Genomic DNA, 23,177 nt, shown 5'->3' on the forward strand with positions numbered 1-23,177 from the left:
GTACTCCCTATGCTCTAACAAGAGCTTTAAATTTATTTTTAATGAAATATAAACAAACACACGCCCCCCTTAGATTTAGCACAGAACCTATATATTGCAACACATGCACACCTTGAATCTTGAGCAATCCACTGCTGAAGAAAAAATGAATACATTCTGAAATCAAACTGGGATTTTGTCAAGTAGCTGTGGTGGGCAAGGCACTGTGTGCACATGTCTGATGTACGTTTACCAAAACAAATGCTATACTTCCAACTCAGCCAAGAACAAGGAAATGCTTCAAGAACAACCTCAAGGCAAACATTAAGAAGTGTGTCACTGACACTACAAATTGGGAAAAATTAGACAAGGAGAGAACAAAGAGCAATGGTCTCAAGTTGCAGCAAGCGATATTTAGGTCAATATTAGGAAGAATTTCCCTACTAGGAGGGTAATAAAACACTGGAACAGGTTACCTGGAGAGGGGCTAGAAGCTCCATCCATAGAGGTTTTCAAAACCTGGCTAAACAAAGCTGTGGCTGTGATGATCTAGTTGGGGATGGTCCTGCTTTGAGCAGGAGGTTGGACTAGATGACTTCCTGAGGCCCCTTCCAATCCTAATTTTATATGATTCTATGACAGGGCTACATGGCAACACCTTGTGAGAGAAGATGCATTTTACTTTGAGGAAAACCATCTTGCCCTAGAGGGAGAAAAATAAAATAAATGGAAGAAAGGAAACATGAATGAGAAATACACAGTTTAACCTTCCCTTTAGCCACTCCCTGTGGTGTCTGCCAGACAGTCTGTGGCTCTAGGACAGGGGCAGGCAAAATACTGCCCATGGACCAGATCTGACCTGCCAGGCACTTCCATCTGGTCTGTGTGTACCCACCAACAAATTGTACCCCACCCAGCCCTTCTGCCCATAAGGGTGGGAGCAATATGCTCAAATACCAACCCCCCCAACATATCCCCTTGTTCACCTTGTTCACACCCTCCTGGGCAGAAGGGCCCAACCCAGCCAGCAGCAGCTTCTGGGCAAGGCTGCTGCAGCTTCCCTGAGGGGGTCTGCTTTCTTTTCCTGGCATCCTACTTATCTCTGGGCAGCAAGTAGGGAAGCAGCAGGGGCAGGGGCAGAGATGCAGAGACAGTGGGGCTGGGGCTACTGGTAGTGCAGACCTTGTGCCCAGGGGGCAGCAGGAGCATGGAGTTCAGCTCGACAGGGTGTGGGTGTGAGGGAGAGTGTGTGTGTGCGGGGGGAGAGAGTGGGGCTCCGTGCCATGCACCTGCAGCTCCAACACTTGCACAGCACCTGGGGAAGCCCCATGTTGGAACTGACTGCCTTCCCTACCTCCTGCTGCACAGGTCCTGGGACTCTGCAGGGAAGCATGGGCCAAGAGAGGGGCTCCCCTCCACTTCTGGCAATGTCCTGGGACCTGAGCAACAGGGGGAAGTGTGGTAGCTGCAGGCGTGCAGCATGGAGCCCCCTCGATAAAGGCAGGCTGAGCTGACTGAGCTCTTCACCCCCATGCACAGCTCTGTCCGGAGCAATGCACTGCTGGGCACCAGTGCTTCCATGGGGAACAAGTTTCCCAAGTGCCCCTGCCTGCTGCTGCTGGCAGTGGGGGTTTCTTGCCATGTGGGGGAGTGTGTGGGGAGTTCCCACTCCTCCCCACCTTCCCTCACACCCCACAAACCTCACACACACACACCCTACCCCCACACCCCCTACATATAACCCCCCAACATACTCTATGTCCTCCCACACACACAGCTACACCCCCTCACAGCCCCCCCACCTGCCACACCACACCATACACCCCACCCCTCCCACACACCCCACCATACACACACTTCCACCCCTAACCACACCCCACACCTCCCACACGATATTCAAGACTAAGACTTTATTTCTGAGTTATGATGCAATCCCCTCTATATACAGTATGCAAACACAAATCGTGACAATTTTTTTTGGTAATAAAATTAAGGTATGTTATAATAGGTGTTTGACTTTTTAGTGTATGATTTGTTTTTTTCCTGGTTCCAAGATGGCAACTGTCAAGGGGCAGGGCTACCCATGTGCCCCTTGACTGCTCATCGAAACTCATTAAGTGGCTCTCCAGCCAAAATAACTTGCCAACTTCTGCTCTAGGATCAGCCTTAGCCTTCAATGGACTCATCTACAACCCTTTACTTGACCCATGGGAGTGATCATCCTTGACTATGAGGGATCACCACTACTGCTGATGGCAATGCAACCTCAATGTGTTTTTAAGACCATCATCTGACCTAGATGCAATACAAAAATTATTTCTAAGATGATATATATATTATCTGATTAACATGCACATGAATAAAATCTCATAAGTAAACTGTTCATAGAAACATTCAATGTGCTGTTCCTAGCAAAATCACATATTTTGTTTCATCCACTGGGTTTACTAAAGTTTAACAAGATTAGCTTGTCTTAATCATTTTCTGCTTTTTCATGCTTTTCCTTTTTAATCTTGGTTTGTCTTGAGTCATTTTACTTATTCTATGTCATAATTTCCATTGACAGTTTGCTGCATGCTCAAATCAGTGACCACAAGACTTATCCTCTGTGGAAAAAAAATCCTTAGCAGCAAAGAATTCCATTGATCTCGCTTTGGCAAAAATAAAATCACAAGGCTGGGATAAAACCAACATCTAATATAAGTAGAGGCCATCTTGTCTGGATTATGATTAATTTTAAATTCTTCCTGTTGCCATGACACCACGCCTGAAAAGAAGTCAGGAAGGGATTGTGTGTCATTCAAGAGCTTGGTGGGGTTTTGTTTTGTTGTGTTTAAAATGGCAAGAAAACTCCATTTTATTCAAACAAAAGAAAAGAATAACACTTTTTACATTTCCCCAGGAGATTATCAGTTAACAGCAAGCCAGTGTGTGTGCATAAGCACAGAGATCTTGTTGGTCAAAATATTCCCCTCTGCATCTGTTTTTCCATGTGTAAAATGAAGTGAGTCATAGTTCCTACCTTTGTACACTACTGTGCCTTATATGCTGCTGCAGTCTGAGCCATAAACTGTTTCAGCAGTGACACTAAAAAGAGCAGAGTGTGCTCCAGGCAGGCCCTTGACAGAGCACCTAGGCTGGGATGACAAGTACTCTACATCACTGGGAGAGCAGTGGGATGGGGGGATTGCTCAGTAAAGAGAGCAGGCCATTTTACCCAGCCTCTTCATCAGCAAAGTGAAAGGAGCCAGAGGTACAATCTAACATCAGGTCTTCAATTTTTAGTTTCTCTTTATGAAGTTTAAAGAAACTAAGATCCTTTACATAAAGAAAAGAGGTCTGCCCCCATGTCAGTCTCTCCCTTGCCTTACAATGGGCTGTTCATCAACTGGCTCCATATTCTGACCCAGAAGCTTTTGCAGTTCCATCACATTCTGGGCCTGTAGCTTGTAAAATGTTTTGGAAAGAAAAGCCCGAAGTCAAAGTATACTGGGGCACCCTTGGGCACTTTACTGGCAACTCTCACCTAATGACTAGGGAGCCTAGTTTTCCCTAATAAAAAGTCATAAATTTTCTGATTAGAACCCCCCAAATCCATGATTAAATAAAAGGCCTCTCACCAGCCCCACCCCCACCCAAGCCCCCAGCTGGGCCTGCTGGTGACCCTCACTCCTCCTCCCCACAACAACCCCTGGTCCTACCAGTGCCCCTCAATCCCCCTCAAAGCCCCCTGGCCCTGCTTGCTCCCCTTACTCCCCCCCCAGAGCCCCCTGCCCCCCCCCAGCACTGCCAGAGGAGCCCCATAGCTACTAAGGCTATAGGGCCAAGGACCCGGGTTCAAAGCCCACTACCCCCAGCAGGAGGCGGCAGCCGCTGCAGTAGAGCAGAGCCCATCTTCACCTGCTACCTGCTTACTATGCACACTCCTGGGGTACGGGGGGCGGGGCCTGTGCCCCTCAGATCTGTGCGTGGGGTGTGGGCAGGCATGGGCTGCCCACTGTGGGCTCAGGCTTCTGACCTGCTGGCCTCCCCTGGGCCCTCTGCAGCCTGGTTGGTACAACATGGTACTGCAGGGCAAAGTGGTTACACTGGAAAGCTGCCTGCCACTGCGAGCTCCATGCTGCCCTGGCGATGTGTGCGTGGCAGCCTGGGGTTTTGCCCCTCACTGCTGCCGTGCATGCAAGGGACGTGTCTTTAGGGCCGTATGGAGCTTGCAGTAGCAGGCAGCTTTCCTGTGCAACCACACTTTGCCCTGCAGCACCAAGTCGCATCCACTGGCCTACAGAGGCCCCAAAGGAGGGCAGCAGGATGGAAGCCCAAACCTGTAGTGGGCAGCCTATGCCCGGTCCACCCCATGAACAAATCGGTGGCACCGGTCCCTCCTGCCCCTCTGGGAGTGTGCACAGCAGCAAGGAGCTGGCCCCACCCCCTGCAGGGGGGAGCAGCCCCATCCTGCTGCCTGCTGAGGCCCTGAATTCTGGCCCCAGATCCCAAGCCCCATGTATCACCCAACTGTGTGCCAGCAGCCCCAGCCCTGCCCAACTCCCTCCCTCCGTCTCCCTCTCCTTCCCCCGGCTTACCTGTGGGAGCTACTCTCCAGGCTGCCTGGCAGCCATGTGCATGTGTGAGCACGCACATGCACATGGCACCCCCTGCCTGATTACCCTCCTCCCACTCTCCCAGCCCCTTGTAGACTGGAACTCTGCCAGCTTGCAGAGAACTCTTTGCAAAACAGCAAAATCCATGGGTTTCTCCGGCAAAATGAGAAATCCATGGTTTCCTCTGGCAAAGTGGAAAAATCCATACCTTTTTCCCATGGGGAAAACCCGGATCCCTACTAATGACTGAGAGTGATAATGATTGTTGTTTATATTGAGACAACAATGACATCAGTTCCATTTGCAAAGGGACATACTCTGCGTTTATCAAGAAGCTATCAGTGCAGTATATAGGTGCTTTGTCTGGGTTATAATTGCAGTGAAAGCTACTCTGGGAAAGAGAAAGCCAGTGCTCAGATCATTTCACCTATAAACCAGGATATTGCACTGTGGATCACTTGCAGCTCCTATGTGACTTCCATACTTAGGAGGAGATTAAAAGGTCCAGACAAAAGGACAAATGCGTGGAATATAAGGTCCAGGTCCTCATGCAAAAGCCACAAGTGAAAGAAGCTGTTCTTTAGCCATCTTTGCACTGGCTGGTATATTGGTATGAGAACACCAGCCCCCACAAGTGAGACAAGCTGCAGAAGTAAGAGTGCAGGCTTGATGGCATCTGCACTTCTGCTGAAATAGTTCCATCAGTTCAGGATCATACCTCTCTGTAAAGCTGACCCCACCTATACTGGCAGAAAACTGTAGGATAGACATAGGCTTAGTGACTGCTGCTATTTGTTTTTCCAAGGTTTAAAATGATCTGAGGCTGTGTACCCTTGTCATGATGCCAAGGGCTAATGGCTGGCACAGCATGTATAAAGCCTCCAGGATGAAGTACCCCATAAATTGTTTTTAAGTTGTTATGTGGGAAGGGCAAAATCCAGAAAGGTCCCTTAGGCATTTCCAGCATAGGTAAAATAAAGCACCAGCGCTGAGCAGGGCAAATCAAGGAAACAGAATAGGGCAGTTCATCAGGTATGGCCTGCCCAGTGCCCTAGGCTAGTGAGGACCTAGAATTGATGGTTCTTCATTTACAGGGAAGTGTGCTAGCCAGTACGCTGTTATACAGAGCGTGGGCCATCCCACCATATCCCTTTTTTGAGTGAAAGTGACCATGATTGCTACTGAATTTAATGCTGTCAGCTCACATTAGATGTGCCCTGAGGAATCCTACTGAATCAGGCCCCTCCAGGGAGTTAGGAAGAGTTTAAGCACCACTTTGCTTCAAACCTGGATCACAGTGGAGCTTAGCCAGGAATTAGGTACCTAGCTGCTCATCCCAGGAAGGTCCTGTGCTTGTGCAGAAGCCTAGCTTTAGGTCTGAATGTAGGTGCACAGGAAGTTTTGTAGCCCCTGAAATGGGGGTTTTCTGGGTCTGTTTTGGACCAAGGCTCCTAAAATTTGCATTCTGTGCATTTTCCAGGAGTTTTTGTTTGTACCATTACACCTTTCTGAGCTTCCTTTGTGTTGCAGAAGAGCTTACATAAAACGAAGGGAAAGAGAGATTAATGGACAGACCACATGATGGGTAGAAGGCCTTGAACTAACTCTCTCAGGTGTGAAATGCAGGAATCGGGGAAAGAAAACACAGATTCAGTGTGGTGCAAACTTGTCTGTTTCATAGAGGCAGTGGCCAAGGAACCTCACTCTTGGAAAAGGGTGGGATGTCTTTACTGGAGTATATTGCAAAAGACAGTTGCCTGCCTGCGCGGGAGAAAAGACTGGACTCAAATGAGTCCAGCCAGGTAGTCATTAAGCCTCTTCTTAAAGATCCCCAGGGTAAGAGCCAGCACCACTTCCCTAGGAAGTTGGTTCCAGCTCCTAGCCACCCTAACTGGTCTGCCCTGTAGTCCCTGGATCATGCAGGTGGCCCTCCTCTGGACCCTTTCAATGTTGTCCACATCCCTCCTGAAATGGGGCGCACAGAACTGGACGCAGTACTCCAGCTGTGGCCTGACCAGTGTTGCATAGAGGGGGAGGATCCTCTACTTGAAATGCACCTGTGGATGCACGACAAGGTCCAGTTAGCCCTGCCAACCGTGACCTCGCATTGTCGGCCCATGTTCATCTTGGAGTCAATAATGACTCCAAGATCCCTTTCTGCTTCTGTGCTCTCAAGAAGGGAGTTTCCCATTCTATAAGTGTGCTGCTGGTTACTACTGCCTAAGTGCAGCACCCTGCGCTTGTCAGTATTGAAACGCATCCTGTTTATGTTAGTCCACCCTGTAACCTATCCAGATCTTGCTGCAATCTTTCCCTCCCTACTAGTGTGCTCACCTCACCCCAAATTTTGGTATCATCAGCGTATTTAAATAGGTTGCATTTCACCCTGTCGTCCAAATCGCTGATGAAGAAATTGAACAGCACAGGCCCAAGGGCCGAGCCCTGGGGGACTCCACTGCCCACTTCCTCCCCAGGTTAAATATGACCCGTCCACCACCACCCTCTGAGTACGACCCTTGAGCCAATCTGCAATCCATCTGACTGTAGGCATCAATGCCACAGTCGCCTAGTTTTTTTAATGAGGATGGGGTGGGAGACGGTATCAAATGTCTTGCTGAAGTCTAGAAAGACTACGTCTACTGCGACACCTGGCATCCATTGCCTTTGTGACCTGATCATAAAAGGCAATCAGGTTGGTCTGACATGACCTGCCCCTAATGAAACCATGCTGGTTGCCCTTAAGCATCATCCCCGAAGCCAGCCCATCACAGATGTGCTCCTGGAGGATCTTCTCAAAGAGTTTCCCAAGGATAGAGGTAAGACTGACGGGCCTATAGTTGCCCGGGTCCTCTCTCTTCCCTTTTTTTGAAGATGGGGACCACGTTAGCTATCTTCCAGTCATCTGGCACCTGGCCCAAGCACCATGAGTGCTCGTAAAGACATGCCAAGGGCCCTGCAATAACCCCAGCTACCTCCCTCAACACTTTGGGGTGGAGAGCATCTGGACCCGCTAACTTGAACACGTCCAGCCCCTCCAGAAGCTCTCTAACCCGGTCCTCCCCAACCTGAGGTCTGGAGGCATTCCCCTTGAGTCTGTCTTGCATCACAGCGGGGAAGTCCCAGTCCCTGCACAAGAAAATGGAGGTGAAGAATTGGTTAAAGAGTTCCGCTTTCTCCTCTGGCGCAACCACCAGATTGCCCAGAGGATCTTGCAGGGGCCCCACATTACCTGGTGCCTTCTTCATCCTCCCTATATATTTGAAAAAGGACTTTTTATTATCCTTGATCTTGGATGTTAGTCCTAGCTCTATGTCCACCTTAGCTTTCCTGACAGCCCCCCTACAGGCCCGAGCAGGGGAGTTATACTCCTCTTTGGAGATAGCACCCCTTTTCCACTGGGTGTACACCGCCTTTTTGGTAAGCAAGTATTCCCAGACACCCTTGGTAAGCCAGGGGGCTTTTGGGCACTCTTGCCCCTCTTGCTTCTTGTTGGGATGGACTTCCCTTGGGCCCTGAGTATCATTTCCTTAAAGAACGACCACTCGTCCTGGACAATGAGTTCCCCTGCCTAGAAGGACCCCAGTGCCTCACCCACTAGTCTCCTCAACGTGTTGAAGTTGGCCCTCCTGAAGTCTAGGGCTACCATCTTTCTGCAGGCCCTTGACACTCTGTGCTGGATGATGAATTCCAGCAAGTGATGATCGCTATCGCCCAGGTGGTCAAGAACCTGGAGGCCCCTTACCAGGTCATCGCCTGTGGCCAGGACCAGGTCCAACAGGACGTTTCCTCTGTCTGGTAGGACTGTGCACCTCCTGGATTAAGTGGAGGTCCTGTATCTCAGCTAGGAACCTCCTGGAATGGTCCATCCTGGCTGACTGTTCCTCCCAGCAGATGTCTGGGTAATTAAAATCACCCATGACTACTACATCTCTCGCCTTAAGTGCCACTGCAAGCTGGCCCAAAAATCTAGTTACTTTGATCAGAAGTGCCAGCAGCTCTGCTTGTTTGGCTCTGCATTGGCCCTGCATTTTAACCTCCAGACTTCTGTTCTGACAGACTTCTCCCTTCCTTGAAGACTCATAAGCCATGGGGAGACTGGTGGCAGGGAGTGGTTTACTTCACTGCCACAGCAGGGTGGACAAAGATTTCCAGAATGAAGTGATGATGCTAAACATTGAATCTTGAATGATGGATCTTGTTGTGTCCCTTCATTGCCCTTGCCTAAGCTGCCCACTCTCCTCTTAGCTGTTTCTGATCAGGTCAAATAGTGGAAATCTTCAGCATCTTCTGAAAGCTACTCTTCCTAAAACAGCAGCTGTCCCAATGTCCTAAAGACCATCTCTCAGGCAATGGGAAGAGGAAGCATTACTCACTATGCTGCAAGTGAGTGAAGCTAAAGTAGGCACATGTGCTATCCTGCACCACCTAAGCTTAGTCAGTTCTGAAGAAAATGGAAGAACAGCAGTCACTTGATCTGATGGATATACAAGCAGGGTGGTGGTAGGAAGGTAAACAAGCCTAAATTACCCCAAATCCATAACAACACAACTTCCCATGTACACTTGAGAGGATGGGACAAAGGGATGTGGAAGATGAGGAAGAAGGATTTCTTGGCCAAGGGAAGCTTGATTTGCATCTCACAAGCGTCCCAAATGGGTTCTGTCTAATTAAACCTATAAGCTACCCCACTACTTAGGAGACCATGGAAAGTTGCCTGATCTCAGGTGACATGGACAGGAACATTGTAGGAATGGCTAATTCACCTTTAAGAAAAAGTTCAAACTTGATTTTGGCATTGGTAAGGTTGTGATACACAATCCTCAGGCCTCAAAAAATATGCAAGGAACTAATTTATTTTGCGTATTCCTTTGCCTGTCCCTTTGAGGTCCACTTTTCTGACTCAGTCATATCCAAAGAGATAACTGGCAAGATCAGCACTCTCAGTGGTGACAGCGCATTGTGTGGGGCACAGCTGGAGCTTTGCTGCTGAAAGGGGAGATGTCACTTCCTTTTTTTGCCACTGATGTGTGTCAGGCAGCTATTTAAACACCAATTCTTGGCACTGCTCCTGGTTCTCTGCCCTCCCTGGTACCAGTCAGAGGCACTGCAGGGCAGCTGTAGGATGCGGGTGGGAGGATGGGGAAATGGGAGTGTGAGACATTTGCTTAGGTACATTTTGGCACAACTGCCCCTCTTATCTTAGGCAGCAACCTGGACTTGTGCCCTACTCACCTACTCATTGTGATGCTACTGGTTATGGCATCTCTCAGTCCAGTAATATCTAAAGGACTGAATGGCAGTAACCAATGAATGACCTGTTTAGTATCTCCAGTTCTGGCTACCTCAGAGCTTTTTGAGAAGGCTGTCTTAAAGTTAAAAAGGACTACTTATCTGCATGTTTTTCTGCTTTTAATAACATCAGCTTCTCTCTGCATGCATCAGGCTCTCTGGAAGGTGAAATGTATAGTATTTTTGCCTTTCTGAAAAGGTCAGCACGTTCTCCATAGTCAGAACCACAATGGAACATGTCACTCTGAAATTAGAAGAGGTCTTGGTGTAAGTTTGCAATGTCCAACATGACATTAGTACCGCTGGAGTGTTGTAGCTATGACATATGCAAAAAGTGTTTTTTTTTAATATGTCTAACATCTCTCTCAAATATGCAGTTGATCAGTCCAACAAAAGATATTACCAACCCACTCCCCAACCCCATCAAAACATTGTTAGAGCTTGTACATTACAATTAACTGTGTGCCTCACAACTTCAGCTTTAAGAGTGCAAGATATAAATCTGATTTGTTCACACATTTTTTATATAAAATATTGACAAAGCAGACAATTCAATATAGTTTAATATGTGTTCACAGACTGCACCCTGCTGGCTTATAACAGCATCAACTGAAATGAAGACTTAAAAGTTTTGAGCTTTTAAAAATGTGTATAAGAAAAATTATGGATGGATTTTCTAACTCAAGCATCATTTACTTGAGCAATAGCTAAGCATAGGAGCTGTGCTGCACTTTAAAAATGAAAACACCAGCACTAACAATTACTGAAGCATATAAAAAATACTGCTGAATTATGGCCTTCTGCCCTGACAATTTTAAGCTGGAATTCTGCAAAGCCTTTTGTGTTTCTTTTGCGGGCAATCCCACAAAATGACAGGGTCATTTTAAAAGTATAATAAGATCTTGCGCTTTTTAGGCAGCATGAGCATTTCTGCCACCCACAAAAACCCAAATCATCATCCCAAGGGAGTGAAGAAAAAAATAAATTGTTCTGTTTGTAATTGGTTTCAAGAATAAAACCCAGCAGGGTAGATCGCAGGAGAACTTGTGCCCACAGAGTTTAATATAGACTGGTTTGAGAAATGAAGGCATGCATAGTCTCCTGGATAGGACGGATGATGCCTTCTCCTTTATTAGGTTTTTCACTTGTATACACTTGTTGAAATCAGTCTGTTATATTCTGTCACACAAAGCCAGTTCCAAGAGCCGAGGCAAATTGCTCTCAAAGAAAACCCTGTCAGATGAACACAGCTCTCTGTTTCTGAGAGACTGCAATGGGTATCCTGAGTAGCTATGTCACTCTGGAACATGATCCACACCTGGAAGTGATGTGGAGAATCCAAGGTAGAAACATCCTTCTGCCCTTGTTGTCAAGCATGTTGGAGATAAGGATCTCAAGAGCAGTGGGGGTTACCACTAGCATGACTTCGCCACTTGTTTTCCAGGTTGGTGTGCACAGAACAGCAGAACTGAATAGATGGGGAAAACTCAAGAGGTGTGTCCCAGAAGCACCAGAGAAGTAATGTAGACATATTTAAAGAAGCATACAGATCATCTTTGCCAACCTCAATCCCAATTCAAAGGTTGCCAGAATCCTTGGAAGGACCTATCAATTTGACTGGTCCCTAGCATTTCTAAAATTCTGGAGTCTCTGGGAATATACACAGGTGCAATTAATTTGCATTGGAGTTTATTGTTCCCAAATGCACCTTTTGAATATGCACCTGTGACTGCAACATGTTGAGATGAGTCAGAGCAGCCCTGGCTGGCAGGGTACTCAGGGGGCTGAATAGCAAAAGTGGTTTCATACTGTTCCTCTTGTGGTCACGCTACATAAAAATGGATCTCTATCCTATACATATATTAGAAAATGAACAACTGAAAAGTCTTCTTTTCATTGTTAGCAGGTATTTGTGCCAGATTTCAAATGAGTTTGATTTGTTTCATTAACAATTCTGTGCACGTGGTGTACATATATTGATATTATGTAACAGTCATTAGAAATGCCCACACGACAATGGAGCTAATCTGGAAACTATGTATAGTAGGACAGCAGTTTGGCTCCAGTTTGTATAACCAGCTTCTAAGCTGACATCTGAGTGCTCTGGAAATGTCACCTTTGAGAAAGTGCCATAAAGCTCTGGTTATACCCAATTCACTCTCCTTTGCAGCTTCTACTCTCTGCCACTTTGACACCAGGTTTTTGTGTTATTGAACCTTTCCAAATCTAGGTCAGAATCTGCACAGATCTCAATTGCCCTTGGGTTTGTGGCACTAATTTTCTTAGACAGCAGCACCACCTGGATGTTAGGCAGGACCCCACCCTGAGCAATGGTGACTCCCCCCAGCAGCTTGCTCAGCTTCTCATTGTTGCGGACTGTCAGCTGGAGGTGGCAGGGAAACAATGAGAGTTTTCTTGTTCTCCCAAGAAGTATTCCCAGCCAATTCCAGGATTTCAGCCATCAGGTATTTCATCACTGCAGCCAAATAGACTGGTGCCCCAGCTCCCACTCACTCAGCATAATTGCCTTTGTGAAGCAGACCGTGCATACGGCCTACAAGAAACTGTAGCCTGCCCAGGAAGACCTAGACTTGGTCTTAGCCTGGACCTTGCCTCCCTGCTTGCCATAGCCAGACATGATTTTGCTCTTAAGTGATGCCACCCCTCTGCAGAAAGAAAAGCTCAGTTTTGGCCTGACCCAGTGGGAACTTCTGCACATGCTATTAAGGTGATGGAATAAAGTCCAGCACAGTTTGCATGGGAGTTGAATGCTCCTGTGCACAATGTCTATATGCATGACCAGGGCAGCAGCACTTTGAGCAAGAGTGAAGCAGCCCCAGGCTGGCAGCAGGCTTGGGCGGTCAGCCCCAGGCTCTGGGTGGCAGTGTAAGGCAGCAGAGGGGTTGGCTGGGGCACAAGAGTGCTACAGTGGAGGGCTAAGTGGCAGGCAGCCCCTGCACTTTAGCACCTTGTGGCAGAGCACCTCTGGTGTCTAGCAGGTAAGGGCAAGACCGCATAGGGATGCTTAGAAGACTCTTGGTCTTGGGCATGACCTAAAACTGCACCGTGCCAGCAATGGGTGGCGTGGTGGGGCTGTTTGCAGTGGAACCACCCACCAGAAATGCCAGGCCAGTTATTACCCCAGTGGAAGGCAAGTAAGGGCATCTAAATCCCAGCCCTCACTTTCAGGTGGGTCATTTAACACTGAAGGCAGTTGGGGGCCAGGCATGGCTGAGGCTACCTGAGCCTGTGGGGGATGCAAGACCCTGGAGAGTGGAGCCAGGCATGGCTGCAGCCACCTGCGCCTGAAGGGTGTGTTTGGGCCCAGGCCCCAGTGTAGGGGATGGAGTGTGTGCCCCAGCAGAGGTGTAGAGTGGGGTGCAGTGGGGCCCCAGAGTGGAAGTTAGGAGGCCTGGAGAGCCTAGTAAGGGGTCTGGAGCCTAGTGAAGAAGCAAGGAGCCCAGGGGCTAGGAGCCCGACTGTTTGTGTGGGATGCAAGGAGCCCAGTATGAATGAGGGACATGAAGCCCAATGAGAGAAGCTAGAGTTAGGGGCTGGGATATGGTTACAACACGTGAATGCTGAGAGAGGCGCGTAGTGAGGCCCTGTGAACAGGGGCCTGAGATGAGGCCCTGTAAGGAAGGGACATGAAAGGGACCCAGCGAGCAGGGGGGTTTGAGGGTAGGTCCTGCTAACATGGGGGGCTGGATTAGGTCCAGGTAAGCCTTAGGGTGCCTGAGGCTGCAGGCTGACTGGGTGGGGTGGGTGAGGAAGTGCTGCAAGTGAACAACAGGGTGAGTCAGGAGCTCCTGATTCAGAGTAGCTGGGTGAATGACCCGGTGAGGGACTAGAGGCAGAGTCACTCCAGTGTTGTGCTAAGCACCCAGCGCTCGCTTGGATGAGGGTTGCGGGAGAGGCCCAAGAGGCTGCATGCTTGCTGGCTGGAGACTGCAGGGAAAGAAGGCCCAGGATCCACTGCACGAGAGCAGGGGGAGTGTGGCCCCAGGAAAAGAATGGGCAGCATAAGAGTGGCCCCGCAATGGGGCAGGATGAGCAAGACCGCGTGAGAGGTGGTGGAACGAGCTGTTAGAAATATTATTAAAAATGCATTATCAATAGCTGTTAGCTCCCATCAATAGTGTTGTCCTCTGAATAAGCACGGCTGCCAGCCCTCCTTGTCTCCTTAATGAGAGAGGGAAGGGGGGGTTGGAAACTGAAGGAAAAACTCCAAGAGCTCTTTGTACTAAGGTATCACTCTCTCTTTGTTCTGCAAATTTACTATCTCTTTGTTACACTAAATCACACTTTCTTTCATGGCTCCCACATTCTTAGGCTAAGATAAGAATAATTGCAATCTTAGCCTTGAAGTTAAACCCTTCATAACCTCGAGTGCTTTCTGGGCAAGCGCAATAACCTAATACATATTAAGCCTATCCGCCCCGCATACTTAAGTAGTTAATTATAATACACATGGGATGCATGATCTGACGTATTCACATGCATGTTTGTATGAACCGGAAATGAGTTGTAAGAGTTCCTGCTTCTGTACACGTGCCAGAAGAGAGGGGATAAAAGCCTGCTAATGATTGTGCCCGGGGGCAGAGGGTTTTGATCTTTTGTCTTCTCTCTCTGACCCTATTTGCAAATATATACCTTTTGTCTCACCAACAATGTGTGCCTAAGGATTATTATTCAATGAGCCTCCAAAGAAACGAACCATGATTTTTACATCAGAATTTGGCGCCCAACGTGGGGCTTTCTTTGGTTGACTCCGGAGTTCGTCGGCGCATCGTCTCTGCCCCCCCGGGGGGGTTGCGCGCCGAGCCTTTCTTTTTGGCTCGCCCTGAGGGGGGGCTTGAGGCGTGAGCCGGGACATCCGGAACACTAAGGGCTCCTATGCAAATTTTGGTTTTTTTTGGAGTCTCCAGGTACACATTTTTGGATTTGGATCGAGATCTCTGGGGTATCTGAGTGAGTATACGAATTCCCTTTGCCCAATTTGGTTCTGGGTCCGGAGCAGGAGGTGTGCATGTTCTCATGGTAAATCATCTGCTGTAAGGGACTTTTTGGTATTTGGTGTGCCTTGGGTGCACTTTTGTGGGCAAAATGGGTACGGTTAGCTCCCGTGTAGAAAACACGGATACCCCTCTAAAGTGCTTATTACGTCATTTTAATAAATTTGCAAAGCCGGCCGATTACGGAGTAAAAATGAAAAAAGGTGATTTAACTAAGTTTTGTCAACTCGAGTGGCCAACATTTGGGGTCCACTGGACCCCGAAAGGATCCTTTGTGCTAAAAGAAGTGATAGCTATCCATGAAATTGTTATGCAAAATGGGTATTGGAATCAGTTTCCTTATATTGATTGTTGGTTGTGGGTGGTTCAAAATCAGCCACCTTGGATTAAGAATTACTTAGTAAAGTCTCATGTGATGCTTGTTAAGAAAAAGACTCGGGGGGGGGGGGCGCCTGTACTTCCTGAGTCTAATGAGGGGGGGGATTCTGAATTGGCTGAGTACCGGACCCGTGCTCCGGTTGCCCTGTCGGGTAGCGAAGATGAGTCAGACGCCTCCTCGGCATCCAGTCCTTCTGCACCACCGCCCCCTCCCTTAGAGAGACCACCACCGACGTACCAAGGCATACCTAATGAGTTAGAGCGTGAGCCTCAGCCAAGTGCCTCATCTGAATCAGGAAATAAGGGTTATTATTTGCGCAAGCCTGTAGAGTCACAGCCGGTGTTGAACTGTCCGATGCGAGAGGTTATTGGAGAAGGAGGCACTGCAACTTTTGTCTACACCCCATTTAGCACTTCAGATTTATTTAACTGGAAAAATCAGAGCCCCTCTTTTCGTGAAGACCCTGAAAAGATGAGGGATTTGTTTCGATCTATTGGGCAGACTCATCGACCCACTTGGGCTGATGTCCAGATGATGCTCCAGACCTCCTAACCCCGGAGGAGAGGAGATTAGTGTTAGGTACAGCAGAGCGTATTGCGACAGCCAGAGTTGAGTCAGAGGGTGCTGCTGGTCGTACTCTGCGTGATACCTTCCCTGTAGAAGAGCCGAGATGGGACAATCACACTGCCGAAGGCAGAGAGCTGAGTGCACGGTATCTGGGAATTATAGTGGAAGCAATGGGAAAGGCAGTGCCTCGGGTTACCAATCTGTCTAAGTTGTATGAAGTGAGACAGGGAAAAGAGGAGGATCCCTCAGCTTTCCTTGGGAGGCTGTATGAGGCGTTTCGCAGGTTTTCGGATCTGGATCCAGAAGCCCCAGATAACCAGCGCATGGTAAATCTTATGTTTATTGGTCAATCTGCTGCTGATATCCGTAAGAAGTTACAGAAAACTGAGGGAGGTGCTGGGAAACCGATTTCAGAGCTGGTGGAAATTGCATATAAGGTGTATGGGAATCATGAGCAAGTGCAGGAGCGCAAGGAGGATAAAAAGGCTCAGCGACAGATGGCAGCACTAGCAGCTGCTATAACTGGAGGGAACTCTGGAAAGGCTGGGATGCAGAAGGGGAAAGGAGAAAGAGTGGGAGCAGACGTTTGTGCTTATTGCAAAGAGAAAGGACACTGGAAAAGGGAATGCCCGAAGTTGAAGGAGAAGAGAGAGAGGGAACCGAGAGGTCACCTCATGCGGGCAGAAGACAAGGGTGAGGATTCAGAATGAAGGGGACAGGGATCTAAGACCACTACCCTTCGGGTTGGAGCCCGAGAAGATCCCATGGTAACCATTAGGGTTGGTGGCAAAAACTTTGAAGCCTTGGTGGATACTGGGGCTACATTTTCAATGATTCCAGAAAAACCCCCCTGTGCAGGAACTAGTGAACAGCATGTACTTGTAGAAGGGATTGAGGGAACACAATCCCGACTCCCTGTTTGTAAACCACTCCTCACCAAAGTGGGGGATCATTTGCTTGAGCACTCCTTTGTGTATTCTCCAAGTTGCCCGGTTGCACTCCTTGGGCGGGACTTACTCACAAAATTGCAAGCTGAGATCTTTTTCAGAGACGATCAGATGGTGGTCCAGCTACCTGTCAAGCAGAGCTCGAACTATCAGATGGCTCTCCTGGAGGACCGACGCCCTGCAGTAAGTCCAGAAGATCACATGACTGGAGTAGACCCCTCAGTATGGGCTGATGGAACCCCTGCGCGAGCTAAGTTCGTCTCCCCGGTAAGGATCGTACTCAAGGATGGGGAGGGGCCCGTTCGGGTAAAGCAGTACCCACTCAGCCGAGCGGCCAGAGCTGGACTCAAGCCGTTAATAGAGAAATACAAGAGGTACGGATGGCTAGTGGAAGGGTCTTCACCCTATAACACCCCCATCCTTGGAGTGCCGAAGGCAGATGGGGTCTCATACAGACTGGTCCAAGACCTACGGGCAGTAAATAAGAAGGTCCTTTCAGACCATCCTGTAGTCCCGAACCCTCACACGATTTTGACACAAGTACCGGGGGAAGCTGAAATATTTTCAGTGCTAGATTTGAAAGATGCTTTCTTCTCTATTCCCCTTCACCGAGAGAGTCAAAAATTGTTTGCTTTTGAATGGGAGGATCCAGACACCTTCCATAAAGCCCAACTCATGTGGACAGTTCTCCCACAAGGATTCGTAGCAGCCCCTCATATTTTCGGACTTGCCCTTCAGAAGGACTTGGAGGAGTGGAAGGGATCACACCCCGCAGTGACTCTCCTCCAGTATGTGGATGACCTGCTAGTTGCAAGCCCAAACTTGCAGCTCTGTGAGGAAGCCACCAGGTCACTCCTAAACACTCTGGGGGAAAAAGGATATAAAGTTTCTAGAGAGAAAGCCCAGATATGTCAGCCTGAAGTCACATTTTTGGGATATAAGCTCTCAAAAGGAGTCAGAGCCCTGAGTGCAGATCGCATACAGGCAATCCAAGGTCTAACCCCACCTAAGTCACCCAAGGAGCTGCGGGCATTCCTAGGGCTAACTGGGTTCTGTCGACTATGGATACCAGATTATGGTGGGAAGGCTAGACCACTGTATGAATCCCTGACTAAGGAGAGTCTCACTAAATGGAAATGGAATAAAGAAATGCAGCATGCCTTTGATCTGCTTAAAGCAGCATTAACCCAGCCCCCTGCCCTGGCCATCCCAAACAGTAAAAAGCCATATCGACTGTATGTTCATGAGAATCGAGGGGTTGCATCAGGGGTGCTGACACAGCCATCGGGCCCGACCTGGAGACCCGTGGGATATTACTCAAAGGTTCTAGATCCAGTTGCACTCGGGTGGCCAGCCTGTCTTCGGGCTGTGGCAGCCACAGCAGTGGTTGTTGAAGAAGCCCAGAAGATAGTCATGGGTGCGGATATGGAAATACTCACTCCTCATGGAGTTCCCCAGATCCTAGGGACTGAGGGAGGGAAATTTCTTAACCCCTCCAGACAATCACGGTATGAGATATTTTTGCTCTCTAATCCAGGACTTACTTTCAAACATACTACAGCCTTAAACCCTGCAACCTTGCTGCCGGAGCCAGGGAAACCGACGCATGACTGCCTTGAGGTCCTGAATCAAACTACGCAGGTGCGACCTGATCTTGCTGAGGACCCAATTGAGGACCCAGATGTTGAATACTTCGTAGACGGCTCCAGCTCTGTCATCAATGGAAAAAGACGAACAGGATGTGCAGTGGTAACCTTGGATAAGGTAGTATGGAGGGAGTCATTGCCGAGCTCATGGTCGGCACAGGCCGCAGAACTCACTGCGCTCACCCGAGCATTACAGCTGGGGACAGACCAGCGGGTTAATATATACACTGACTCTCGCTATGCTTTTTCTACAGTCCATGCACACGGACTATTGTGGAAAGAAAGGGGTTTCATTACGGCCTCTGGGAATAAAATTGCTAATGGCCCCCAGATTATCAAGCTACTAGAGGCACTCCACCAGCCTAAAGAGGTAGCAGTCATTCATGTGCGGGCCCATGGGAAGGCTGCTGAGGAAAAGCATAAGCTTGGAAATGCAAAGGCTGATTCAGCAGCAAAGGAAGCTGCATTTATTGGGGGAGAAGCGGAGGAGGTATCCAAGCAGGCCATGTCCCATGCCATATGGCCAGACATCCAAGATTTAGTCCCACAGTATTCCCCTGAAGAAGATAAATTTGCACAAAGAGCTTGTGCAGAAAAGAACTCCCAGGGGTGGTGGATAGTACCAGGAGGGAAAGTCATGATACCCAGGCCATTGCTTCGGGAGGTGCTGCAACAGCTCCATGCAAGAACCCATATGGGAGGTTTGGCCATGGGTGATCTAGTGATCCGCCAAGCAGTAGCTCCAGGGCTATATGTAGAAGCTCAGCGCATTGCTACCAAGTGCATCACATGCCAGAAAGTAAACCCCCGAAGGAAACCCCCTGTGCCAATGGGAGGTAGACCCTGGGCAGCGTACCCTGGACAGGCATGGCAGATTGATTTTGCCGAGCTCCCACGGTCCGGACATCACGGGTTTTTACTTGTCATGGTAGACCAGCTCTCTGGTTGGGTCGAGGCCTGGCCCATCAGGACTGCCACTGCAGCTACAGTAGTGAAGTATTTGTTGCAGGAGATCATTCCACGGTATTCCCTGCCTGAGTCCATTGAGTCGGATCAAGGACAACACTTCGTGGGAAAGGTGGTTCAAGAAGTCGCGCAAACTCTCAAGGTTACTTGGAAATTACACACACCATGGAGACCACAGAGTTCAGGACAAGTGGAACGCATGAATAGGACTTTAAAGACTTTGCTCACCAAAATCTGTATTGAAACACGTCTTAAGTGGCCTCAAGCATTGCCGCTCGCTCTTACTTGCATTCGAAACACTCCCCGACGGGGCCTTAAATTGACCCCATATGAAATTATGTTTGGCAAGCCCCCTCGAGTCTTACCTCCTGGGATGCGAGAGAATGTAACTTTTGAATTAGGTAATAGTGAGCTTCATATGTACGTTATTGCTTTGCAGTCTGTCTTGTTTTCTCTTCACAGGTATGCAGCCTCCTTTCAGCGCCTGCCTTTAGACGTACCGGTACATGACTTCTCCCCGGGAGACTGGGTCTTGGTGCAGCGGTGGAAAAAGGAACCTCTGACTGAGAGGTGGAGTGGCCCTTTCCAGGTACTTCTAACAACCCACACCGCTGTAAAGATTGCTGGCCATGACCGTTGGATACACCATACCCGTGTGAAACGACATCCACAAGCATCAGAGGACATCAACTCCCAAGACGAACTCACTCCGGAAGCTGAGTCGTCTTCGGAACAAAAAGCCAGCAAGTGGAGCTGTGAACCTACTGGTGATCTCCAAGTGCGCCTGAGACGGCTGAATCAAAGTTCAAAAAAATTAGACTAGAAAGTAAAAGGAAAACATTTAGGCTGTGTTTGATCTCATAAAAGGGAAAATATGGTGGGAATCTTAATGTGCCTTGTTGTTATCTGCATAATGAAAGAAGCAGGATTGCGTAGCCTTAGCCGCTGGCCTATGCCCCCGCTTTCCCCAATTGTTTCCCCAGGGACAAATTTGTATGTTGACATGATGGAAAGAATTGCAGGTACTTTTAATCTTACCAACTGCTGGGCCTGTGGGGGGCTTCGGGAGGCCGGAGGCCAGTGGCCTTGGAGGGCTTTTCCTTTGGCCCCGAAATGGCTAGTAAGTAGTAAGGCAGATGTTAAAAGTACTAGTCAAAAATGGGATGAGAACCACAGTTGGGAACTTTCCCAAGTGGCGTTGGGAGAGTATTGCATCAGTAATAATGGTACAGGAAAGAGGTTGGGACACAGCCGTTGCATATGGACTTTAAAAGTAAGGTGGATGAACCTTACAAAATTAGAACGGCTTTATTACCCCAATAGCCCAGGGTATAATCGGCTAGTGTGGCAGCATCCTAATGGAACAATTGTGTGGTTTAATAAGTATTGGAGTGCCACAAATCGAAGTGATGATCGGACAGATTGTACAGACAAGAACCAAGATGGGCTATGGGAATGTTCCATGAAAGGAGGCCACGCAGTTGCTGGTCCTTTGGGTCCAGAAGGAGGCTTGGGGTTTCCCGAGATGCCCTATGGTTGGGCCCCTCCAAATGCCACCAATAAAGAAAATAGGGCCTTAAGAGGATACTATTGGATTTGTGGACGACGGGCCTATACAATACTACCACAGGGGTGGACAGGAACTTGCTATATGGGAGTAATTGTACCAGCTTTCTTTTTGTTACCGTCTGAGGTTGGAAATAAGCTGGGAGTCTCTTTGTATGATGATTGGAAAAGGGCCAAGAGAAGTATTGATGTAAGTTTGACACAGGGTAGCTCCCAAAAGTGGAAGGAGGATGAGTGGCCTCCTCAGAGGATTATTGAGTATTATGGACCAGCCACATGGGCTAATGATGGGAGTTGGGGATACCGGACACCAATATATATGCTGAATAGAATCATCCGGTTGCAGGCAGTCTTGGAAGTAATTACTAACCAGACCGCCACTGCTCTCGAGTTATTGGCCCGACAGAGTTCTCAGATGAGAGCAGCCATATACCAAAATCGGATGGCCTTAGACTATTTACTTGCAGAGGATGGCGGAGTCTGCGGAAAGCTCAACCTTTCTAATTGTTGCCTCCAAATAGATGACAACGGGAAAGCGGTCTTAGAGATTGCCAAAGAGATTAGGAAAATAGCCCATGTACCAATACAAACGTGGGAAACCACATGGAATAAGGACTGGTGGTTTCAATTATTTGGAGGACCCTGGTGGAAAAAAGTAGGGTTTGTGCTTTTGTGTGCTCTAACTGGTTTGATTTTTATCCCTTGTCTCATTCCTTGTCTTACTAGATTGATAACCACCACGGTAGAAGGAATGCAGGTCGCAGCAGTCCCTCTAAAAGCACAGACTGTAGCAAAAGTCATGGTCCTCAGAAAAATTCCTCGTAATTATCTTGATATGCCCAAATGAAGTAAAGATCAGAAAGCATCTTGAGGGGGGAATATTGTTAGAAATATTATTAAAAATGCATTATCAATAGCTGTTAGCTCCCATCAATAGTGTTGTCCTCTGAATAAGCACGGCTGCCAGCCCTCCTTGTCTCCTTAATGAGAGAGGGAAGGGGGGGTTGGAAACTGAAGGAAAAACTCCAAGAGCTCTTTGTACTAAGGTATCACTCTCTCTTTGTTCTGCAAATTTACTATCTCTTTGTTACACTAAATCACACTTTCTTTCATGGCTCCCACATTCTTAGGCTAAGATAAGAATAATTGCAATCTTAGCCTTGAAGTTAAACCCTTCATAACCTCGAGTGCTTTCTGGGCAAGCGCAATAACCTAATACATATTAAGCCTATCCGCCCCGCATACTTAAGTAGTTAATTATAATACACATGGGATGCATGATCTGACGTATTCACATGCATGTTTGTATGAACCGGAAATGAGTTGTAAGAGTTCCTGCTTCTGTACACGTGCCAGAAGAGAGGGGATAAAAGCCTGCTAATGATTGTGCCCGGGGGCAGAGGGTTTTGATCTTTTGTCTTCTCTCTCTGACCCTATTTGCAAATATATACCTTTTGTCTCACCAACAATGTGTGCCTAAGGATTATTATTCAATGAGCCTCCAAAGAAACGAACCATGATTTTTACATCACACTTGCATTTTCAAAGTGTACCTGCAGTGTTGTTTCAGGTTTGTGTTCAAAACAAGAGATAACTGCAGGACTTATGCACACTGCAGTGACTACATATGGGTTTTTAAAAAGAATTAGACAGTGGTATTTCAAGGAGCACAAATCTTGTTTTGAGAGAAGTGAGAAAAGTAACCTATGAGGAAGCAGGGAAAACAATTTCTCCTGACTTCAGCCTAACAAGACAGGCAAAACAAACAGAACTAGTGCAGGCAAATCCCTGCTCTTATAAAAAGAGTTAGCTGAGGTCTCTGGTATTTGGGCATGGCAGAAGATGAAACCGAAGTCCCAACAAGCTCTTCCAACCTCCTTCCTCACCCTCCCATTCTGCTTCCACAGACTCAAGACAGGCAAAACTAGACTAAAAACTGCCAGAAGCTCAAGCCACCCCCTGCAGAAAAGTGATAGACAGAGCTAACCATGACAGGACTTGAACCTGTGGTGCTTTAGGATACTGAAGTATTCTAATTGATGCTTAGAGCAGCAGGCCAACTCATTTTGGGCATGTGCCAAAAGACTTTTGTGGGTGTTAGAATGGACCCCTTCTGTGTGCTTTCATGTTTCCTTGCACTCAAGGAAGGAGCTGAAGATAGGTATAAAACAAACTACTGTAACAATGGTTTTTTTAAAGGGGTATAATTAATCACAGGAGACACA

General features: G+C 48.0%; 1 long non-coding RNA gene and 1 pseudogene across 1 annotated transcript in view; both read right to left on the minus strand.

The window, feature by feature from the left end:
* LOC149872679 (uncharacterized) overlaps positions 1 to 1,488 on the minus strand; it is an 80,616-nt gene extending 79,128 nt beyond the window's left edge. The window contains exon 1 of the long non-coding RNA XR_016439788.1: positions 456 to 1,488. This is a non-coding gene — a long non-coding RNA (uncharacterized LOC149872679). The remainder of the gene's footprint in view (positions 1 to 455) is intronic.
* Positions 1,489 to 12,039: 10,551 nt separating this feature from the next.
* LOC149872680 (histone H2A.J-like) lies at positions 12,040 to 12,504 on the minus strand (annotated as a pseudogene).
* Between the last annotated feature and the right edge of the window lie 10,673 nt (positions 12,505 to 23,177).

This window comes from Crocodylus siamensis, chromosome 1 (genome assembly GCF_052110815.1).
Source record: "Crocodylus siamensis isolate JL-2025a chromosome 1, ASM5211081v1, whole genome shotgun sequence".
Lineage (NCBI taxonomy): Eukaryota > Metazoa > Chordata > Crocodylia > Crocodylidae > Crocodylus > Crocodylus siamensis.